The sequence below is a fragment of the Trichechus manatus genome, unplaced genomic scaffold (assembly GCF_000243295.1).
Source record: "Trichechus manatus latirostris isolate Lorelei unplaced genomic scaffold, TriManLat1.0 scaffold00053, whole genome shotgun sequence".
NCBI classification, from domain to species: Eukaryota; Metazoa; Chordata; class Mammalia; order Sirenia; family Trichechidae; genus Trichechus; species Trichechus manatus.
Genome location: NW_004443989.1, coordinates 12,386,457 through 12,392,277, shown reverse-complemented (window position 1 = coordinate 12,392,277; position 5,821 = coordinate 12,386,457). Strand labels below are relative to the sequence as shown.

Here is a 5,821-nt window from a genome sequence, read left to right as displayed (position 1 = left end):
TGCAACAGCAGCCCTTGGCCTCAAGGAACAATGTGAGACGTTGCCTGAAATGTTAATTTCCGTTCCTCATTTCATCATCCCCTGGCAGGGCGGTAGCTGTATGTGTGTCTGAGTGTGTTTGAGTGTGCCTGTGTAGGGCTGGCCCTGCCACATGGATTCGGTTCCCTCTCAAAGAGGGATTGGGGTGTGTTTAAATCGTGCATCTTGTTTCATTTTGGGGGGAGTCTTAATTTTCCTCGAGGCCTGCTCTTCCTGGTGCACCTTTAAGGTTTCTGCTTCTGTTGTGTTTTTGGAAAACCAGATTTGTATACCAGCTTCCAAAGAGTGTTAGAAGAGACTGTGAAAGATTAAGCAGGGCTGAGAGGGCCCTACCCTTGAAAACCTTTTTCTTTATAACAGTTAAGATGTAGCTTGCTTAGATGCGTGGTTTTTCTCAGGTTAGGAGAACAATTTTATATCCATTTGCAAGAACAGGATGGTTTTGCAAATTTTTTGGAGGGGAAATCGGGTTTCAGCCTTTCTTAAACAAAAATCTGGTGAGTCTGCAGTGATTTGAGCAATATCCTTAACACTCCTTTTCAACTGAGGAATAGGAGTGCACAATTGTTTAACTGCAAAACTTAGAATATTTTGGTTTTTTTGGAGGCGTAATGAGAAGTATTCAGCAGAACTATGTAAGATGATATTACTAGTGGAAAACGTGCCATTGAAATAGTTACTATTTTTGGTTAGTGTAAACCCAGTCAATGGCATAACTTGGATAGTTCTAAACCAGAGACCCTGAGACTATTTATTTGCTGCCTTTGGGACCTTGATTTCTCTTACTAAATGTTGACTGTTCTGGAAGACCTGGAGTTCTGTTTGTGTCTTTTGAGAATGATTGCATAAGTACTCTGATACTACTTTGCAACTGTAGTTTAAAAAAAAAGGCTAAATATGTTGCTCAACTTTGATTGTGAACCTTGAATTGGATCTCCATATAGTTGGTGTTTCCTCCCCCACCCTCCATTCAGCTGTTGTTCTTCTCTTTCTGGTGTTTTCACGCTTAAGAGCAGGATCTCATTTGATAGGCCGGCCATTCTGAATGGAATGGAATGGGAGGGAACAAAGACCAAGTTGCTAAGACATTTTCCTCTGTTCTTTGTGCATGCGTCTTGATTTAGTTGAGTGAAAAGCTACCCAAAAGATATTTCTAAATTTGACTCAAACCTGAAACTTTGAGAAGTTTGTTCTTAAAGGCGTCACAGTCTTGAATTCTTCATTTGCAGTTCTGATTGTTTTGTCCACCTTCTAACTGCAGTGCCTCTGTCAGATGTTTGTCTCTAGACCCTCTTACACAGCCGTGTTGATCACACTGCCTCTCACTAAACTAGATGAACTGCTTAAGACTAGTGGCTTTCATGTTAGCTGTAATTATAGTGTTGATGCAGTGACAAATAGGATTTTCTACAAATTTAGTTAAAGAAACTATGCTATTTGTATTTGAGACTATTTTTCAAGAAGCTTTGTGTGCCTTGGATTTTTAAGTAGGTTTGACATTGTAAGGTTACGTTTCATCAAATATAAGAGGAGAGTATTTTGCATATGGGCAATGAGCCCATCATCAATTAAATAACATAATTAGAGACTATCAGTAAATGCTTGTTCAGAGAATAATCTGCGTTTGTGGCCAAAATAAGTGTTTCGATCTGTCCATTACTCTTTATAAGTCTCTTAATCCCTCAAATGGTAAGTGTAATGGGTGAGCTGCTTTTAATAGTAAGATAACCCGTTACTGTTGAGTTGATTCAGACTCGTAGCAACCCTAAAGGACAGAGTAGAACTACCCGGTAGGGTTTCCAAGCTATAATCCTTACGGAAGCAGACTGCCTCATCTTTTCTCCCACGGAGTGGTTGGTGGGTTTGAACCACTGACCTTTTCCTTAGCAGCCGAGTGCCTTAACTACTGTGCTTAACTTCTGATAAAGATGTGTCTGTTACTAAGTGGCTGTTTTTGGTTTGCTGGACCTTATTCCTGGTATCTCTAAGCTAGAGTTAGACTCAGCAGTACACTTAAATGTCTGTTTTTGTTATTCTAATATGCTTATCTTAAGTCCTACTCCTCTCCTTCATATTTAAAGTTTTCTTTGTAGTTTGCCTTTGGACCACATAGTGTTTTATATATATGGTAGAAATATAAATATTTTTATGATAAAGTCCCAAATGGTTATCTTGGCCTAACTCTGGGAGACCTTGCATGACTCCCCTCCCTGCGTAGTTCCCTGCTTTGATTCTTGGTCACTCTCCCTCGAAACTCCTTACACTGGCTACATTGGCCACGTGCCTTATTAGCCTGCCACATATCCATCCAGGGCCTCCCACACTCCCTCAGCCCTCGACTCCAAGATAACTCCTACTCGGCCTTTGGGTCTTAGTTAAATATTACTTCCTCTTAGCCTTCTTAGTCACCACTCCCAAGGAATGTGGGCCCCCCATACCTTGTCTCATCAACAGAGAACTTAACACAATGAAAATTTACAAATATATGTCTGCTCGCTCTCCATGGTAGAAGGGCTTTGAGCTTGATGAGGATAGGGACCCAGGGCTCAGCCCACGACATGACACCCTAAGTCATAGAAGTTGCTCAAGAAATATTTAATGAAAGACATTTTGTAGGTTATCTAATCTATTGCTCTGTAAACCTTAAATGACTTTTTTATTGGATTGTTGCCATGCTTATTTATGTTTAAAGCCTATATGAAAGTATTTAAGTAATTTTGATAGGGGAAACAGGATCATGAACTTCCATTTATTTGATTGACTAGAAATTCTGCTATGTGAATTTCAGCCATTTTCCCATGTGTTTTTATCATAAGTTTGCCTTTATATTTTAGGCCAAAGTGTGGGACATGGCTTTCAAAACTGAGACAGAACAAGAGGTAAAGAAAAATAACTAAAGGGGAAGGTTGTCTTTGTGGGAAGAAAATACTTTCTGTGAAAGCAAAGTTCTAGTAGAACTGCTGCTTTTTGAGGCCAACATTAGAGGACCGGAAGCAGTTTTTCTTCTGATTTCCGTATACTTTCCAAAAAGGCTTCAACATTGTAAAGGCTTTGCTGAAATTGAAGGCTTGGCTGAGTGTAGTTTGTTGCTGCTGCTGTTCAGGATACTTAAGTGTTTCATGGAGAACTTTGAGCATTTCTGGCCAATGTAACATGAACATGGTTTACCAAGATAATGGAGTCATTTGAGAGTTGTAGCATTTCAGTTACAAAATAATAATATATTTGGAGGGAAATACACCAAAGTGGGATTATATGTTACTTTTCCCCACTTAGGTTTATGTTTTCTAAATTTTCTCTAATGAACCTGTTATATAATTGGCAAAAAAGAAGTTACTTTTGAAAAGACTAATTGTGGGTGTAACTTGGAAGCTTGAGTTATTGGTTTAGTAACAGTAGGTTGATTTGTATGGCTTTACTGTTTTACCTTTTTTGGATAGCAAGGGGTGAGGTAAATTGGTTGAGGGGAGTTGGTTGGTTGTGGTTGAAGATATTTAAAGACATCCTTCTATATCTAAGAAATCTAACAGTTCTAAAGCTGGTTCTGGAATAAATAGTTAAGTAGATTTTCAGTGTGAAAATAAATCTGTTAATTTGTTATGGCTAAGATTCTTCCAGGGCTGAATGGACTGAATATTCTGTTGATGGGATAAGCCTTCTTTCATGCTGCCTACTCCTTCAACCCTCCCCACTCTGTTTTTCCTTCTTTCTTCTTTAAGGCCAAGGTTGAAGCTGCTATCAGGGGAGTGCTGTGGAGCCAGCATTGCTGTCTGAGTTACAGTGTCCTTAAACCGTCTGGCTAAGGGCAAGACCTAAGTTTCCAGTCTGCCCTTGGCATCTGTGCAGTGAATTATTTATTATCCTGAAAATCTGTAGGCACTCTTTTTCCACTTGTAAAGAAACCAATGTGCACCTGTTCATTATTCGAAAATCTTGCCCTTTTCTCAACACAAAATGTTTTTGATCACTTAGATCAAAATTTTTTTTGTCAAGGTTAAGTAAAATTCTTAATCCTTCTCCCTGGGTACTCGTTTAACTCTAAAAAATGTGATCTTTAGAAATGGTTAAAGTTCTACATTTCAAATATCAGAAGTTATTTTTTCATCCAAAATGTAGCAGATAGACCTTTTTTTCTTACATCATTAATAGCAGTTATCCACTCTTCCCCTCTTTCCAGTGGCAGTTTTCAGAGATTGGACCCAGAATGCTAATATCCTGGAATAATGACTATTTCTAAATGACAGGAAGATTGCATAGGGTTCATGAGGTTTTTGACCAAAGTTAGGATGGGCTTTTTTCCTACTGTAGTCAATATCTAGCAAAGTAAACAAAAAAGACTTTCATTTAATTCTGGGTGTTTTAAAACTCTATGCCTTGATTGTCTCTAATTGCTTGAGTTCCAGGAGCTGAGAACTGATACCTTCTTTTACATAGCTTTAATATAAAACTGAAAAAGGTGAATTGCACACAAATTTCATTAAAATTGAGATTAATAGAAAACCTACTGAAACTATTTCAAGACAATAACTTCTATTTATTTGAGTCTTATATAAACTGGAGATCATTATAGTTACAGTGTTTGAATTTATCTTAAATAGAGTGAGAGGAGCAATGAAGAACCTTATTACTATTAAGAAATTAAACCTTGTTAGTTTGCAACATGTTTCTAAATGTGGTTTTACATCCTGCAAAACAGGAAATAAAAATAAAAAAACCAAAAAAACCCCAGAGCAACATTCTTGAAAGAATTATTATTATTTTTTAAATTACTGAAGTGTCCGGCTAATTAAAAGACAGGCAGAATTTCACATTAAAAATCTTACCTGTTTGGATGATCACAAAGAAGAAAATCTAGTCTCTAGGAGTCTGAAAAATGTGTTGAAAACTGGTAACTTACCTAAGTGTCCTATAAGCCCATGTTTGATTCTGATTTCAAGGAGTTTTAGACTTTGTGAATTTTTTATTTGCAGAGTTGTATGTTTTGCCCTCTAATATATTTGTTACCAATGTAGGTATTTTCATTACTTTGAGAATAGTCCATCTAAAAATTGGAAGTTCTTTAGTTTAGAGCTTACTATGTTACGTATAGTAAAACTCAAAAACATTTTCTTAGGAATTTTTTTTCTGGCAATTGAGAAGAGTAATCTTTGAATTGTGTCCTTTATCTTTTAATATGAAACTTAGAAAAGTGATACGTGCTTTCACTCATAGCTTAAGTAACTTTCAGGAGATGTAACCTTAATGAGATTTACATACGAACTTTCTGTTTTTCTTTGGTGAAGTGATTAGATCTGATTCTACGAATTTTGAGTCCTCTTCAGATGTCTGGCCTTTTTAAAGAAAAAACTATGCTGAAGCTTTGGAAAAAGCATACTTAAGGTGAAGAGTAATGATACGACGAATTTTGAGAAAATTGGGGGAAAACCTCTTCGAATTTAGCCTATGACCTCTCCTTTTTCTTTTCCCTAATAGCTTTCTTCCAAGCCTCCAAATACTTTGGTTCAAAGAAGATGGGGGATAGAAGGTAGAAGATGGGAAAAAGAAGTAACAAAATGAAACAAAAACCCAAACCTGTTACTGTCAGTTGATTCTGATTCATAGCGACTCTATAGGATAAAGTACAACTGCCTGTAGGGTTTCCAAGGCTGTACTCTGTTTTTTTTTTTTTACTTGTACGTCAGGTGAAGGTTTACAGAACAAATAGTTTCTCATTAAACAGTAGTACACATGTTGCTTTATGACATTGGTTAACAACCCCACAACATGTCAACCCTCTCCGTTC

General features: G+C 37.1%; 1 protein-coding gene across 1 annotated transcript in view; it reads left to right on the top strand.

The window, feature by feature from the left end:
- Nucleotides 1-11: 11 nt before the first annotated feature.
- ANKRD11 (ankyrin repeat domain containing 11) overlaps nt 12-5,821 on the top strand; it is a 280,415-nt gene continuing 274,605 nt past the window's right edge. The window contains exon 1 of the mRNA XM_023732567.1: nt 12-5,418. The gene's annotated coding sequence lies outside the window, so the exon portion shown is untranslated. The remainder of the gene's footprint in view (nt 5,419-5,821) is intronic.